Source organism: Gambusia affinis, linkage group LG09, assembly GCF_019740435.1.
Source record: "Gambusia affinis linkage group LG09, SWU_Gaff_1.0, whole genome shotgun sequence".
NCBI lineage: Eukaryota > Metazoa > Chordata > Actinopteri > Cyprinodontiformes > Poeciliidae > Gambusia > Gambusia affinis.
Genome location: NC_057876.1, coordinates 29,473,228 through 29,491,869, shown reverse-complemented (window position 1 = coordinate 29,491,869; position 18,642 = coordinate 29,473,228). Strand labels below are relative to the sequence as shown.

General features: G+C 42.4%; 1 protein-coding gene across 1 annotated transcript in view; it reads right to left on the bottom strand.

The window, feature by feature from the left end:
- The window catches only part of slit3 (slit homolog 3 (Drosophila)), a 178,945-nt gene that overhangs the window by 133,972 nt on the left and 26,331 nt on the right, over window positions 1-18,642 (bottom strand). The gene's annotated exons all lie outside the window — the stretch shown is intronic.

Genomic DNA, 18,642 nt, shown 5'->3' with positions numbered 1-18,642 from the left:
ATAACAATTATTTGTCTAATGACCAAAACCAAAACAAATGATTTTTTATGTTCTACCATCACAAACGTAAACTTTAACTAGACCATCTTTGCTCAGATCAGATGTGTGTCAAACTCAAGGTCCGGGGGCCAAATCCGGCCCACCACAACGTTTCATGTGGACAGAGACATTAATAAGTAATAAGGGCTAAAATATTATTCCATCAATCAAATCAGAGCAGAGCGACGAGATCTTCGTTATCACTTCATCTTCAGTCCTGACTGAGCGCAGAAAGCAAATTATTATTGAAATTCATATTTTAAATGCCTGTTAATGTGCAGCTTTATGAAGGAATTTATGATGTTGGCATGGCTGCATGGTGCTGTGGGCCGCAGTCTAAAAGCCACAGAATCACTATAATAAAACACAACTCTTTCCCAGTCACTGGTGTGTGTGTGCGTGTGTGTGCGTGTGTGTGTGCGTGTGTGTGTGTGTGTGTGTGTGTGTTGACAGTGAAGATGTGAAGTTGTGGCCGATCGGCTCCTCTCTGCGCTCTGAGCGGTTTCAGGCTGTATGAGAGTGTTGCTCTGATCCTGGGTGAGTTAGAGGGCAAACACACGTCTGACTGCATGTGTGTGTGTGTGTGTGTGTGTGTCTGTGCGTGTGTGAGAGAGAGAGAGAGAGAGAGAGAGAGAGAGAGAGAGAGAGAGAGAATCTGTGTGTTTGGCCCAGATGGAGAGAGTTTTCTCTCTATCGCTCCGTCTTCATTCTGTCTAATCATAGTTTAACTGTAAATAGGATGGTTGAAAAATACACACACACACACACACACACACACACACACACACACACACACTCTCTCTCACACACACACTGTGATGCAAACAGAGTTATTTTCTTGTTTTGTTCTCTTCTCATCCCGCAGTCATAAACAAAACTCCACTAACCAACATCCTGACAGCATCAACACACACACACACCCACACACACACACACACACACCCACACACACACACACACACACACACACAGCTCTGACACTGTGGAAGCGTCTGATGTTCGTTAACCCTCCCCCCTCCCCCACTAGATGCTGTTCTGCTGGGTTGTCTCTCACACATGAATCGAATCAGAGGAAAAGTTTTTATTGTTTCTCAGCAAATATTTTTGTTTTTTAGAAAAATATTAAAATTTGTTTCTGTTTTGGTAATTTTTATATGAGGAGCGACTGTCTGGTTTGGTGAAGCGGTTGCTTAGCAACAGATTGAAAGCGAAGCATCTTCTGCCTCATCCTGAAGCATCTGAACTACAGCAGCACTGAGGCCAAGAAACACAGCGGTTGGTGGTGGCAGCATCATGCAGCGGGACAAGGAAGTTCATGGAGCTAAAATTTATGATCAGTCCTGGAGGAAAAGCTGCAGAAGACACTGGGGTCAAAGTTCAACTCCCTGCAGGGCACACTAAACTCTTGCTGACATTTAGCTAACAGTTTGTTAATGATTAGCTAACGGTTAACTAACCGGTTAATTAACCGTTAGCTAACCGTTAGCTAACCGTTTATTAACGTTAGTTAACAGGCTCTGAACCTTAAACATCTCTTTATGTCACAGAAAATAAAATATTCAACATTTTCACAGTAAAGGTTGAAATTTGATCTGCTAAAAATAAACAGGCTAACAAGTCTGGAGGGGTACACACACACACACACACACACACACACACACACACACGCACACACACACACACACACACACACACACACACACACGCGCGCACGCACGCACGCACGCACACACACACGCACACACACACACACACACACACACACACTCCTCTCTCAGCTCTGGACACTTAATGGCTTTTCATGTCAGCTCTGAGCCGGCGGCGTCACGGGACTCGTTTGTTAGCTTCCTGGCGTCTGTGCTGCTGCCTGCTCTTGACCTTTGACCCTGCAGACGTGCGCTCTCTGGCTGCAGTGAGTCTCTGATCGAGTCACTTTCCGTCTCTAAACCACCCAGCAGCAGAAGCTTTAGCCTTTTCAGCGGCTCTTAAAGCTGCCCAGCCCTGTTTTTAGCAAAATGCTTCAGTTTTCGTCCCTCCAACCAAAAACAGCCACATAAAGCAGCAGGAAGTCGGGCTGCGGCGCTGCCATGGCAACCGTTTCCACAGCGGAGGCTGTCACAGCTGTGATTACAGCAATTAGACTGAAGGCTAATTAAGGGATGCATTTAAAGCAAGTTAATTAGTGGCTCCGCAAGCTAGCAACACACACACACACACACACACACACACACACACACACACACACACACACACACACCCAGAAGGAGGGCGGAGCCTCACTGAGGAGAAACGTCACATGATTGATGTTTGCAGCTAAAGGTGGAAAACCTGATGGTGGTTTTGGGTAACCGACTCGGATCGACTGGATTTCAGGTCAACAATATGACAAATATTATTTAATCATTAATCAAAATAATTCAGAATAAAATTACATTTAACAAGAATATAATCCTAAAAATAAATTATTGATATTAACTAGAATAAAATCATAAAATTAGGAGGAGGAAGAAATAAATTTACAGAAAACGTTATAAACAGTAAAACAAGAAATGTTGAGCAGTTTTATACTTTAGTTTCTTTTTACTTTTTAACACATTAGTATTAAATCATTATCATCAGTTTAAATGATATGCTGAGTTTATTTGGAGGAGAGAATCAAACTGAGATCTTTATAACTAAAAGCTTTTTTCTCATTTAAATAACTTTTAAAACGTTTTTCTGATAAAACTGCTTCTTTATTCTTCTATTCTTGTAATTTAGAAAATTCTCACAGCCTCGTTTTGATTCTCCGTCATAAAAATCAGAAGAGAAAATTAAATAAAAACACTTTTTATTTCATTTTGCAAACAAAAGCAAGAAAAATACAATTAAAATCAAATGTGGTGGTAAAATAATGAGATTTCATTTTCTATCTGCTCATCCCGGCCCGATCGGATCAGCCGCTGTCCGGAGGCCTGGGGGTTGGCGGTCCCCCGTGGGGACGTGAGAGCAGAGCCAGGCGGACCGGCAGGAAGTCTGCTTGTGTCTGCATGGCTGCGGCCCACCGACCCGTTTCAGACCGCAGCGCCGCAGGCAGGTGTGTGTGTGTGTGTGTGTGTGTGTGTGTTTGAGTTCAGCTTTCACTCAGCAGATTTCATTAAGGAGGCTCCTGGACGAGGCTTTCATCTCAGGAGGTTTTCCGGAAAGACAGAAAGGTCCATTTACCAGCAAGAAGCCGAACCGCCGTGATTACAGCAGCGACAACCAGCCTGAGATTCAGCCCTGCGTGTGTGTGTGTGTGTGTGTGTGCGTGTGTGTGTGTGTATGTGTGTGTGTGTGTGTGTGTGTGTTCACTCAGAGTTGCAGAGTGCTCTGCTGCTGTGTGAGGCGACCGCTGGGTGTGAATACTTTCTGCCTACACTGAGAACACACCGAACAAACCCGGCAGTCATGAAGTCGCTGACGGAGCCGGAGAACCGCGCGGACTGGAAGGAACTCCAGTTTTCCTAAAAATCCCTGAGGACAACCAGGAGGATTGTCTCTGCGTCGGAGCCGCGCCACTGAAATGTGATCTAAAACTTCAGACTGTCAGAAAAACCTGAGAGAAAAGAACCAGAACCAGAACCAGAACCAGAGGGAACTTCCTCCCCTACATCACAACAACCGGCCTCCAAACAGAAACTCATCAGGAAAAACCTTCAGAGATCCACGTTTACATTTCACCCCCAAAAACTGAAACCTAAACAAAAGAGAGACGGAGCTGCAACCAGAACCGGCTCTGTAATTACACTGATATGTTTTAAATGATGAGCTGGAATGCACACACACACACACACACACACTCACACACACACACACACACACACACACTCACACACACACACTCACACACACACACGCACACACACACACACACACTCACACACACACGTACACACACGCACACACACTCACACTCACGCACACGGTGTCTGCCGCTCCAGACTTGGCGCGCCTTCAAAGCGGCTCGTTTGGAGCCTCGTTCCCGTCACTCGGATCTGTCCGTGAGCGCGGTGGGTCCCACGTTCCAGGAAGTGAGACGGGGGGCGCTAACGAGCTAATTAAAGTCAGAGCATCCTCCAGAGACAGGGACGACCTCAGAGGCAGCATCGGTTCACCGCCTCTCACAACCAAATAAGTGAAATTCTTCCAGCCTCGACGCGTCCCACAATGCTTTGTGTCTGAGAGCGTGACGTCAGCGACGCCTCAACACCGGATGTGATTGGGGTTTAGCGCTTTGGTTGCCAAACTTTCTGACTCAAAGTGTCTTAGAGGAGGTTATTAATATGTAGATTTGGTTTGATGTGTTGGTGCAGCAAAATATTTTAGCTACATGATGCAGCTGGGACAGATATCTGGAGGCTGAGGGTCTGGGTGTGTCGTTTGTGAGCATAAAGTTCATAAGAGGAAAAAGCTTCCTTTAATTTTACTGTTAAGTTATTAATATCCACTTTTTGTTTAAATACAAATTTTCTGTGTGATTCTTTCTATCAATTAATGCAACTACAATCAGAAGTGTTTGTGAGAAATCAGCAATCCAAACAGATTAGGGGACGAACAACGAAGCCGTCCCCCAGTAGTGTTTACAGCAATAAAGATGGCCGCCGCAGCTCTGTTTACAGCAATAAAGATGGCCGCCGCAGCTCTGTTTACAGCAATAAAGATGGCCGCCGCAGCTCTGTTTACAGCAATAAAGATGGCCGCCGCAGCTCTGTTTACAGCAATAAAGATGGCCGCCGCAGCTCTGTTTACAGCAATAAAGATGGCGCCGCAAGAACTGTTTACAGCAATAAAGATGGCCGCCCAGCTCTGTTTACAGCAATAAAGATGGCCAGCTCTGTTTACAGCAATAAAGATGGCCGCAGCTCTGTTTACAGCAATAAAGATGGCCGCCGCAGCTCTGTTTACAGCAATAAAGATGGCCGCCGCAGCTCTGTTTACAGCAATAAAGATGGCCGCCGCAGCTCTGTTTACAGCAATAAAGATGGCCGCCGCAGCTCTGTTTACAGCAATAAAGATGGCCGCCGCAGGGCTGGAACTGGAAGACATTTTAAATATCCAAAATAAAGAAATAAAACAAAAGAAACAACAAATAACTTTAATTATTAAGTCTCGGTTAACTAAATTGTTCAGTTGAGACCAAAACTCCAGACTGAAAACTTTTATCATCCAGATTTTGGATGAAAGGGAAAAACAACCAACGGTTCATTTTCTGCTCCAGTCAGCAGTAAAAACTGAATATTAATCAGTTTTGTTGCGTCTGAAACCTGAAAGCAGCCGGTGGTTCTTCCTGCAACGTGTTGCTTCATCAGACGCAGCAACATTCCTGAGCACCTTTCAGAAAACGTCCTGACCACAAGCGCTGCGTGTTCTCCTGGACGTGTGGTTCTGATGGGAGCCACATGCCCACTGACTCAGCAAATATGAAAGAAATGCCAAACACGCCACAGAGAGGATAACAGGACACGAAGCGAAACCCTGACAGGAGGAGAGCTGAGCTCTCAGACCGACTCGTTCGCTCCACATGTCAACGACTAACACGGCGCTGCACCGGTCCGTTCAGACGATTAATCAGGTTAACTGATCTAGGAGTCGATTAATCGTTAACTCTAAATAAATGCCATTTGCTAGAAAAACAACTAACCAGGCCAAAACTAAGAGTTTACCTAAACAAGCTTGTTTATTCAGAACCAAGTTAAACTCTGCAGATCCAGCAGAACCACCTGAAGTCCAGATCGTTTCCCCTGAACCTCCAACTGAAAAACAAAAATCTACTTAATTGATTCAAGTTTCTGGAAAACTGCTGAAACTGAAATTAATATGTCTTGGTTTTTATTTGTTCTTTTATATTCTATTGCAAATTTTATTTTAATTGTTTAGGGTTTTATATCAAACTTCATATTATTGTTTTTTTATCCAGTGAAACTCTGAGGTGGTTGTAAATATATGAATAAACTTTGTCCTGATTTATGAGCAATTAGCTTCAGGAATCCAGATTTAGCCTCTGGTTTCGACCCACAGGGTGTCAGGCTGGCTGGACGGTTGCATCCTGACGGACAGGCTGAGTGGCTCTGCAGCAGAAACATCGGCTGCCGGTCAGTAACGCTGCGGCCGTGACATCATGTCCTGATCAACCACATGACAGAGCCGCTCTGCAGGCCTCCTCTCCTCCGCTGCACGTCTGACGCGGTTTATTTAAGCTGCTGTTACAAACTGAAGCCTGTTTATTTGCTCTTCTCCACGAGTGTCTGTTTCCCAACGCTCCCTGAACGCCTCGTCCACTCAGCCAGGACCAGCAGCACGAGAACTCAAACGATTAATCGGATTATTCATGACAACTAATCAGGATTTATCACCATTAAACCTGATTAACCAGGATTAATTATTGGTTAAACATTATTAATCACTGATTAGTTATTATTAAACATCATTAGCTGTGATTAGTTGTTGATTAATCATGATTAATTGCTTTAATTCTAATATTGATCACAGGCCAGAGCCTCCTGTGAGTAATCATGATTATTCAATAGTTAAAATAATTGTCAACTAATTTAGTAATCGATTATTAACTGGAGAGTTTTTTTAAAGAACAAACTCTTTAATTAAAGCAGAACTGTTGAAATTATTTACACATTTTGCATCAACAATAAAAATAATCTGTTCGAACCAGATCATCTCTACTGCAGCTAAAAAATCAAGACTTCAACTAATCTGAAAATTATCTCATTTTTAAATTGGATTAATGAATAGAATAATCAATTAATCATCAGAATAATGATAGGATAATTGATTTCTAAAATAATTGTTTCAGTTAATAATAATGACGGACGATTAATCGGCGTTTCCTTCGCTCTGCTGCTGGTCGTTCTTCACAGATTCAAGTGAATCCAGGCAGAACTTGCATTGTTGCACAGATTAACATCGTTCCAACATGAACATGAAGGCATGAGGAAAATGTGTCCTGTAATATTTCTGTCTGAAATCATTCATGTAGATTTGGTTTCTGGTCCAACAGGAGGAAACAATGTGCTGACAAGCTGCTCAGTCAGCTCCCCAATCCAAAGGAAAACATTTATTCAGGCTTTCGCTGCCATTTGTGTGCCACTGCGGTTTGTGAGTAATGAATTCTGGTTAATCCCAGATTCACACCAAGTTCCTGAGGCACCAGCAGAAAACCACAGGATCCCGAGGATCTGCTGCCACCAGCGGCCCAGCAGGAGGCCGGAGCGCAACGGAGGCCCAGCAGGAGGCCCAGCAGGAGGCGTCAGATGTTTTCATGACGCGACTCTGGACGGGTCTGAACGTCTGAACGTTTCATCCAGATCTGAACGTTTCATCCAGATCTGAACATCACATGCCGACAGTCACACATCAACAAATGATTATTAATCGATTATTCTGGTGATTAATCCATAATCGGGTAACATAAATGTCTCATATTATGAAGGTTTTTTCAGTTAACCTTTCAATATTTTTACATAATATTGGAAATACATTAAAATGCAAATAATTCAGTTCATTTTTGAAGTGTAGTAAAATGCAGTAAGATCATTTTTTCATCATCTGTAGAATCTGAAGTTAAAAGTCCTTCACATGTGAAAACGTTCTGCTGGTCTGGTGATTATTAATCATTCATTAATAATCAAATACAGAATAACATAGACTCTATTGATCCTCAATGGGAAATTGGTTATTTGTTGAAAGCTGCTCCATCTTAGCCGATAAATACAAAGTTTGTAAAATATAATTATTCCAAAGTTCAAAGTGACTAGATATAAACAAATGAATAAATAAATATCATATTTTTCATCAGTTAGCAGAGAGTTGGGCTTCGTAAAGCCTGATGGCGAAAGCCAGAAACGACTTTCTGTGGTAAATTGAGTCTGTGGCTGAAGCTGCTGCTGCATCCGACCAGCAGGTCACGGATCGGACCAGAACCGGCGCCCGAAACGGCCTGCACTAACCCAACCCGCTGACTAACAGCAGATTTAATGTTTCACAGAATTTGAACCAGGTGAAGTAGTTCTGTGTTGAACAGGTTTAGTTTAAATAAAAATGTTTATACATTTTCTACAGCTCTGACTGTTGTTGTTACAGCAAACGATCTTTTTGAAGTGTATACAACAGCTAACGATTAATCCACTGCTAAAGTAGCTGGTGATTGTATCAATAATCAATTAATCGTTCACATCTTCTTAATCCATACAAGCAGCTTTTTAAACTGAAATCATTTCCTGCCACCATTCTGGCGCCCGCTCTAACGCAGCGCCCTCTCAGTGGCTGCAGTCCTGACTGTTGCTCCGCCTTTCCTCCGTCGCCGTGAGTCTGACGGTTTGTTCCTGTGCTGCTGACGGTTCGGTGCCGTTCGACCCAAACGCTGCTCTACATCAAATATCTGGAACCCGCTGCGTGTTTTTCTTTCTCCCTCCCTCAGAAACTTTATCTGCTCACGGCAGAATGTGCATCATGAATCAAGAACCACAGTTATTTCATGTATTTATACAGGAACTAATGTTTTCAGGACTTTTTCTCCAGATAATCAATGCACTGATGCTGATGTATGAAATCTGAGTGAATTATTCTCCAGCCTGGTGAATCAAAACAATCAGTTTTCATTTTCCCAACATTTCTGAACCGATCAGGCTGTGGATGTAAACGCAACAATCAGGCTGATCAGAACAAACCGTGTGGAGAGTTGAAGGCCTCTTCACACCGAGGATCATCATCATCATCATCATCATCATCATCATCATCATCATCATCATCATCATCAGTGAGCTGCTCTCAGTTCATGGAAACCTGGAGCCAACTTCCTGTTCCCACCTGGCTGATGGAGCAAAAGCCTCTGATTCAGAGGAAACGATGCTGACGCCGTTTCCACGGATACGATTCGCACCGCATTTCTGAAACCGTTCACATTTTCACCCCGTTACCATGGAAACGAGGAACCACAACGCAACGAAACCAGGAATGCACCGATCCACTTTTTCATTTCCAGTACCGATACCTGAGGTTTGATATCGGCCAAAACCGATCTGTTACAGAACGACGACTAATTTAAAATGTTTCTTCTTTTAAAAACAGAAACAGTGAATTACAGATTTATTTAATGACTCTCCAGCAGCTCAGTTAAAAACACCAACAGCTTCAAAATCAATCAATCAAATATTATTAGTAGCACATTTCAGCATCAAGGCGTCTGAAAGAGCTTCACATCAAATCAAACACAGAAACACAATGAAACAGAATCAATAATCAAAACACGTCAGGTTCCGTCATTAAATTTATAATCGATCACGTTTCTAATAAAATCCTAAACACGTTGGTTTTAGTCCAGATTTAAAGGAAGTCAGTGTTTCAGCTGTTTTACAGTTTTCTGGAAGTTTGTTCCAGATTTGTGGTGCATAGATGCTGAATGCTGCTTCTCCTCGTTTGGTTCTGATGCAGAGCAGAACCAGAACCAGAACCTGAGAGTTCTGGATCATGCCGAACACTGAGTGGCTCCAACTGGAGGCAGAATGACCCATTTTCTGATTTATTCCCATCAGTTATTTCACCACCTGGGGGCGCTCATGAGGAATCAAACTTTGATCACTGAATGCTCGTTTGTTGAATCTTTATTTCACCGGGAACATCCCAGTTTCAGAGAACGTTCAGAGCAAAAACAGAAAAAGGTTCAATTAATGAAACATTCCTCAGTTCCCTCCCAGGATCAGTACGAACAGCAACTTCTGGTTTATTTATTTCTGCAACTGAAGAGAAGCAGAAAACTGAAAGGATTTATTTCCAAGTTCAGTTTGGACTTTAGGCACCAAAAGCAACAAAAATGATTTCCTCTGGTGGATTTTCTGTTTATAAAGGCCAACAAGTAGGAAGGAGACTGCAGAGGTAAAATCCTCAGTCCTGACGCAGCTGAACTCTGTAACCAGACAAACTCTGAACTTCAAGTTGCACAAAGTGAAACTGATTCCTGTCAGTTTACAGCAACAGAGTATGAATGATGTGACAGGAAGCAGAAACCTGCAGCTTTAGGCACCAGGTTCTGTTCTGTACCTGCCTCAAGGCGGCCAGCGGCGAAGAGCTGCAGCGATTCGTGGCTGCTGGATGTGAAGTGGCTCATTGTTTCCTGTGAAGAGCCTGCGGTGGCTCAGCCGCCTTATATAGTGAAGCTACAAATTAGCGGGCAGGCCTCTGGAGCCTATTGTCTCTGGATGAAACAAACCGGTCGCACTCATGCAGCGACACACACTCAAAGCCTCGGATCCGACCGCAGGGCTGATGCTGCGCTTGTAAAAATGACCAGAACGGAGGATGACAAGTTCAGAGAGAACAGCGTGTGCAGCCGACCGCAGCTGCTCTCCTTCCTCTGAGTCCTGATGCTGCAGGAGGTTCGGTCCATGCAGCTGCAGGAGACGCAGCTAAAGCCATGCAAACTGATGTGACCTTCAAAATAAAAGCTGCAGGACCGTATGAGCTGATCCAGAATGCTGCTGCTCGTGTTCTAACTAAAACCAGGAAGATAGAGCACATAACACCAGTTTTAAAGTCCCTCCACTGGCTCCCTGTAGCTCAAAGAATAGACTTTAAAATCCTGTTGTTAGTTTATAAATCACTGAATGGTTTAACACCACAATACATTAAAGATCTGCTGCTGTTGTATCAACCTTCCAGACCTCTCAGGTTCTGGTTCTGGTTCTGCTCTGCATCCCCAGAACCAGAACCAAACGAGGAGAAGCGGCATTTAACATCTATGCACCAAAAATCTGGAACAAACTTCCAGAAAACTGTAAAACAGCTGAAACACTGACTTCCTTTAAATCTCAACTAAAAACCAACTTGTTTAGAGTTTTATTTGAAACGTAATCAATTATAAATTTATTGATGGAATCTGACTATGTTGTGTTTTTATTGTTGATTCTATGTTGCATTGTATCTTTGTGTTTGATTTGATGTAAAGCACTTTGAAATGCCTTGCTGCTGAAATGTGCTGTACTAATAAAGTTTGATTGATTGATTGATTGATTGATTGATGATCAGAAAAGACAAGAAGAGAAACAGAAAAAACAGAGAAAGGGGGAGAAATTTTTCATATTTCCATTTAAATCCTAAAACAAGCATTTCAGCTTCATTTGTTTAGTTCAGTCAGACACACACACACACACACACACACACACACACACACACACACACACACACACACACACACACACACACACACACACACACAGTGACATCTAAACCCAAACAAGATAAACCTCCATGTTTGCAGCTTCATCTCAGTAACATAGACAAGCTGCCAGGTCTTGGTAGGATCTTTAATTATCGTCTTCAGCCTAAATCATGTCACGTTCACTGCCTCCCTCTGCTTCCTTTGCTCTTACTGGTGGAACCCAGTTCTCCCATTTCCCCCTGCAGCTTGCTGAGATTTCAGCCCACACTTTTCAGAAAAAACAAAAGAAGGAAAGGCAGGGAGAGTGGTGAACCAAAGGTCCAACTACAACAGATCTGAGATGATCCTGCAGGCTAAGACAGGCTGGCTGCCTTTAACCTAAAATCCCATCTTCACTGCTAATCTAGACGCATTCAGGGAAATTCGATGGAGGACGATCTGCAGGACTTCTACCTGAGAGGAACAGACTGTTCTGCTTCAGATCCGGCCGCCGATCTCCAGACGGAGACGAGGAGGAGAAAATCTCAGCGGCGGGCGTCCGTGTGTTTTGTGTTTGTTTCTGTTTGTATGGGACGTATAAATATATCCGTAAAGGTTTTCAAGTGGCTTTGTGGTGTTCTGGATTTAGACGAGGCCTGGCTGAATCTCCTCTCACCCCATTCATGTGGCGCAGTCCGCATTTCTGCTGAGTCTCACTTCTCCTATAGGCTCTACCGCAGCCAGGCGCACAGTCCCACTCTGTTCTGTCTGGCTGCTGCGGCTCACTTCAGCTCCTTTTCACTCAGTTTATACACCAAGTATAATAACAGCAGTAACGTCTTTAAAGCTCTTCAGCTGGTGAAACGTCCGAATCCGTCTGAGGAACCAGAACCGGCTCCTCTGGGGGAATCTCAGAGCGGGACAAATGGTTCCTCCGGTGGATTCTGGGTCAAAAGGTGAGCAGAAAAGCCTCCAGGGGGCGTAGCTTAGCCACAGGGCTGCAGGTTAGAAGAAAAGCCACCAGGGGGCGTAGGTTAGAAGAAAAGCCACCAGGGGGCGTAGCTTAGCCACAGGGCTGCAGGTTAGAAGAAAAGCCACCAGGGGGCGTAGGTTAGAAGAAAAGCCACCAGGGGGTGTAGGTTAGAAGCAAAGCCACCAGGGGGCGTAGGTTAGCCACAGGGCTGCAGGTTAGAAGAAAAGCCACCAGGGGGCGTAGGTTAGAAGCAAAGCCACCAGGGGGTGTAGGTTAGAAGCAAAGCCACCAGGGGGCGTAGGTTAGAAGCAAAGCCACCAGGGGGCGTAGGTTAGCCACAGGGCTGCAGGTGGGAGCCGCAATCCGGCCGCCATGATGCGGAGGGAAAAATCTACCTAAAAAGGATTCATAACATTATTAAAAAATATATGTTCAAAGCCTTAACAGTGTGTAAAATATAATCTGAATTACTTATGCAACATACGCTCATTACCCCCCCCTAGGGGGGGCGCAGTGCCATTGCAGGGGGGCAGCATGGTGAAAAATAAAAACAGTGACACAGAAGTGTTTCACTGTGAAGATGGTTGTCTTGTTGCAACCTGAAGTGTGAAATAAACATTGTTTAGGTTTATGTCTGGTTGAACGATGTGTACCCAGCTGACGTTTTTTTCTCTTTTTGGGGGATTTTATTGCGATCTATAGGGGCCCCAGAAAATCTTTGGGAACCACTGGATTAAATAGTGAATTTCCAGTCAGTTTTCCTCTGAAAGCGACAGAAAGGAGAAGCTAACCAGCTAAAAATAATCAACATTCAACCAATCAACGTCGGGCGCTCAGACTATAGAAGATCCCAGAAAGTTTTGGGTTGCCATGGCAACATGATTGCCATGTTTTATAAGCGTTAATCTCCACATCACTCTGCTCTTCACTTTGTTGTGGTGATCAGATGCTAATATTTGTTCTTTGCAGATAATCAGTTATTAACGTTGCTGTGTTTATTTGATGCCTATGCTGCTCTGGTTAGCATAATGCTAATGCTGCTTTGGATAAATGTTGCTAATTTTTTTTTAGCAACATTGCTGTTGTTGTTTCTGCTGCTGTTTTCGTGCTAATGTTTGGCCGGCCGGTCAGAGTGCTGACGTCCTGTTTGCTGACTCAGATCTATGAACATTCATATCTGGTTATCCAGATTGTTTGGTGTTAACCAGCAGAACCTGGTTCAGTCCTGCTGACTACAGAGATAAAATTATGTGATTATTTCTGTTGTTTCAGGTAGAAATCCTCTAATTCTCTGATGTTTAGTCGGAGTTCAACTTCTATTATCTGTTGACTCTGATTTAATAATTAAATCATTTATATTGTGGAGACTACTGAACATTTGACTAATTTACTGGATACCAGTGATAGCGCTGTGTCTTCCAGCTCCAGGACGGTTTTTATTTGGCTTTGTTGTCTTTCTTGTTATTTTGCTGGATGAAGAATTATTGTGGGATTATTGTGATATTTGAATCGTCATACTGGACTAGGAAGGTAAATCCTACCAAGATGTTTTTTCACCAGCCGCCCCTGGACTCCATCATGAGTACAGAGTAACAAAAAGGTTGGTATTCATTCAAAAACCACAATTGACTGCAATAAAAAGAGTGCAGCTACGCTGACTTCATAAATGCAGGCCTGACAATGAAACTCAGATAGTTCTTGACTGAAGCTGCAGTCGTTCTGTTCAGATGGTCATCAGAAGTCGACTTCTCCATTAGCGGCGCGGCGGCCCGCTCTGCTGCCACTAAACGGTTAAAGCTGAGAGAGAGTTGCCAGTCGCAGTGATAGTAGTGGTGTTTCTGCGCGACCTGATCCGGCTCCAGGATGGTTTTCATTTAGTCAGACGTTGGCTTTGTTTTCTTGACTCATGATGTCAGAGCGAACGGAGCCATTTGGCCCCTTCCAGCCAGCAAGTTACGCCACAGTAACTTAATGACAAACAGACAAATCCTGAGTTAGGCTCTAAAGGTCACTGCATGAAGCTGGATGAAAGTCTCCTGAACTACAACATTTTCCACAGTAAAAGGTTTATCCTAAAGAGATCTTTTTGATGTTTAAAACCTGGATGTTCACTTATGCTGCGTGAGGTTTTTACTCCACTAGTTCAGTGATTTAAATGTTCACATTATGAAGATAAAGTGGATGAGGTTACAGCACTCTGAGGTCTTCATTCCTTGCTCACATTTGAACCCTTTGCTGTGCAGAAATCCCAGCAGTCTTTGCGGGAACGTGTTGATCCGAGACAAACGAGGCAACAGGACGGGTTTGTTTCTGAGGGACATGAAGTCCATGTCTGCAGTATTTCTGTTTCTGCTGCTGTGGCAGTGAGGCGCAGACTGTTTGTGGCTCATCCATTCATGTATGTGACTGTTTATAAAACGCTGATTACATCAGAGAAATAATAACAGTTTTGGTTCATTTGTAACAATAAGACCTCATTTAAACAGTATTAATTACTGGAGTTGAAGTGGAAGAAGGTTGAGGCCCCACATGTACCGCTGTCCCCGTACAGATGAGTGCAGCTCTCAGGTCCCCTGGATGCCTGTCTGCACGCGTGTGTGTGTGTGTGTGTGTGTGTACGCGCAAAGCAGACATTAACCAGTCCTTCCCATGCAGTTCGTAGTCATAATAGTGATCAACAAAGGGCGATAGCTCTGTAGACCTCACAGAGAGACGAAGACCAACTGAAACGTTCCCACTGATCTCCTGGCATTAAATACTAATGACATATTAGTGTTTAATCAGTGTAGGAGTGTATGTGACGCTCTCTAGTTCAAAACACATGGAAAGATCAAACTCAAACCAGAAAATGCTCAAATGAACAGATTCCTTAAAACATAAGATCATATAAATTAAAGCTTTAAAATATTCATGAAAACACATTTCAAATATTAGGAGCAGCTCAGAATAAATACAAAAGCTTAAAAATTGTACAGTGTTTTCAGATGGTCTAAAAAACTGATTTATCAAATTTACTGTGAATAGAAACAGGAATATTTCTATTTTCCTCTAAATTATTGATAAACTCTCGTTTCCCAAACTATCATGCACCGTCTCGTCTTGTGACACTCCAGTAAACATCAGTCTGTGTTCGTTTTTATGGTTCATGACTGAGAGGCCTTCCTGCTGTCTGACCAAAGTCTTGCTCTCTCTCACCTTCTCACAGCCCAAATAAACAGCAGAAAGCTGTTTCTTTCTAGTAGCTTCTTCCATCTCTGTTCTTCGCTCAGTAACAGCATCCACACCGAGGAGTGTTGGTATCTGGAAGACCCGGTAGCTCTTCGCTGCGGTGCGTTCACTGACTGGGTTTTTAATCGTTTGATTTCTTGGTGCATCTCTAAAAACCTAAGCATTTAATAGTCACTGCTGAGGAAAGGCTCTTATTTACTCCGCTGTGCTCTTTCTGCTGAAGCCAACCACATTAGCTCTTACACAAAAACAAAGCAGGAAGCCAGAACCAAACTGCCAGCATTAAAAAAATCCTGTTGGAAAAATAAATCATGTGAAATAAAAGCCAGATCATCCGTTCATTCTGTCAGGACGCAGAGAAAACACAAGGCAACAATCAACAAAAGCTTCTTTTTCCTCCCATTCGGCAGAATGAAACTCACGCTTTCCTCTCTTAATCTCTCTTGTCTTCATTTCTTCTCGTCTTTTCTCTGTCTTTACCTGTTAGCGTCCCACTCCTCCCTCCTCCCTCCATCATCCGCCTCCTGCTGTCTCTCGTTTCTCTGCAGCTTCCCAGGGAGACGAGTCTGTTTTCCATTAGCGTTCTCATGTAAACCTAAATTGTGATTAAACAAACGCTGCGTAAATGCGTTTGGACCTACAGAGTATCGAGTTTGTCTTTTCCTAAATCAGTGAACGCGCCGGCTGCTCACACAGGAGAAACATCTGCAAGCAAACTAAATATAAGACAAATGCATACTTAGGGCTGGATGCACACATGAGCAAACAGCTTGATATAAATGTTAGATTCATACACACACAGATTACGACATGTGGCCTCAATCAGAGCCTGTAAGTCTGCAGAGACGCTCCTGGACGCACGGACAAGCGAGCTGGACCTGGACACGTCCACTTCCTGCAGGAGTAAATGCTCAGAGGGAAACTCTGACAGTTGCACAGTAGGTTTGTGTACCAGCAGCTCTGCGGCTGCAGCCGCTGTCCAAATCACCTTTATTTGTGAGGAGAAATTACAACCACATGCTGAATCTGAGCTATTTAAGGGCAAACGTAAAAATCTCTTGCCGTATAAAAAACAACTGGCTCAGAGCCCCACGCAAACCTTAACAGGGTTTAGCTTGAGGCAAGCTAGCAGTGGAAACGTTGGGTTTAAACACAAACAACAGATTATGGAGCTAATTCAGGGCGTCCAAACGTTCTGCCAGGTGGGCCAAAACATGCACATTACACTCACTTTAGTTTTTAAAAACTTAAAATGATGCTTTTTAAACCTGCTGGCCAGTCAACTAAACATTTTGCTATTTTAAGGGGAAGAGTAAGTGCATTGAAACTTAAACAGGGTTTTGTGATTTACCTTGTTAAGAGAAAAGCATCCAGTTTGTAATTTATTCTGGGTTTAACTGGAAAAAAAAACCTCTATGCTTAGCAATAAAAACAAACTTCTCCCTGAAAATGTTTATTATTTTAAACAAGTTTGGCTTCAACAAAATCTGTCACTGATCATATTTATTATTAAATAAAAAGGAAATTCCTGGTTCCTTTGAGTCGTTTGTAAGAAGATTTGAATTTATTGGTATAAATGAAAAGCCTCCATATGCAAAAACCAACTGCCTGGTTGTTTTGGGTTTCAGTCACACAAAGTCTGTTTTAATAGTAAAAACACCAAATAATCTGCCTTATTAAAGGGCCCCAAGATACTGAGAAGATTTTGTGTTTTTGCACAAAAGATCCAGAACATAAAAATACCTCCAGACTTATTGAAAGAAAACAAACATTTACAAATCATTTGTTTTGTAAACAAACAATTTCAAAACATTTTGGCCAAAATCTAAATTTAGCCAAAAGGTTTTTAATAAAACTTGGGAGTTTTGTTTGTCTTGTTTTGACGTATTTACAGGTTTAAAAGTGTGCAGCTGTTTTTTTCCTCCACGTTCTGTTTGCATCCAAAACATTTTAGGGCGATTTGTAATTTAGAAGCATCATAAAAGAAAAATAGACCTGAGATGTTTTGGCAGAAACAGAAATCCTCTCCTGCACCATTAAATATAAAAATTATTCACCCATTTCTATCAATTATGTATTTATCTGTTGCATTTAATCGCCTATTAAATCGTTTAAAATTAAATAAAAACACAACAGTTGTTGACGTGTGAGCAGAGAATAAAATCTTAACAAACAAACAGTGAGACTCGAGACCTGCAGTTCACAGCAAAGAACCGTTAAAAAGAACCAAATCGCTCATCTAGTTACAAATATCTATATTTAGAGGTTTTTTGCTTTTGTTACATTTTCATTTAATGTAACTTCTGTCATAAAGTCATCTATAAACCATCTATAAATCTATAAATGGCTGACCAGGTTCTTCCTCAGGTCAGCATGGAAGAGCAGCAGGAAGAAAAAACAAATCAAAAGAAACTCTGACCTGCAGCAGCAGGAGAACTAACCCTGAACACGGTGTTGGCAGCATCATGCTGTGGGGAAATGGACGGAGCTAAAGCTCTAAAAATCTGTCAAATTATGAAATACTTTTCACAAAACACCCAGCAGCTTGATAAATATCAAAATTCAACAACTCTGACTTCCTCACTGTAAAACAAACACAAGAAAAGTAATTTAGGTCTTAGCACTGAAACGATTAATCAGTTTAGTCATGATTAATCGATTATTGAAATAATCTCCAACTAATTTAGTAACTAATCATTAACTGGAATATGAATCTTCATAAAATGTCATTTGCACACAATCAGAGCCGTAATTAAACAAAGAATAGAAACATTTTCCTTAGTTTTAGCTTCACTTGGTTCAAACTCATCACCTTCTGTTATCCAGTTATTAATTGGAACAGAATGGTTTATTTTATACTACTTTTACAGATCAAAGTTTTCTCTCCGATTAATTAAGGCCACCGGCCCTTTAAGAGCATTCACCTAAAATGAAAACGACTTTGATGCCATATGATCTTTATTTCAGTGTCAGACGATCAAAGCTTCTAGAGATTGCTTGTTTTAGTCTTTATAAGGAGAAAGTTTCATCTTTTTGCAGCACAGCAGATTAGATTTTTCATTTTTCTCCACATACAGTCGAGGTAAGAAGGTCACTTCCACCACAGAAGAACCTGTTTATGTTAAAACATCTCATTCTGTGCTGCTCTGAGGACCAAATCACTGCGTCTGTTACAGAATATTCATCATTTCGGTGCAATTAGAAAAGTATTTCATGTCCGGAGTCTGATCCGGCC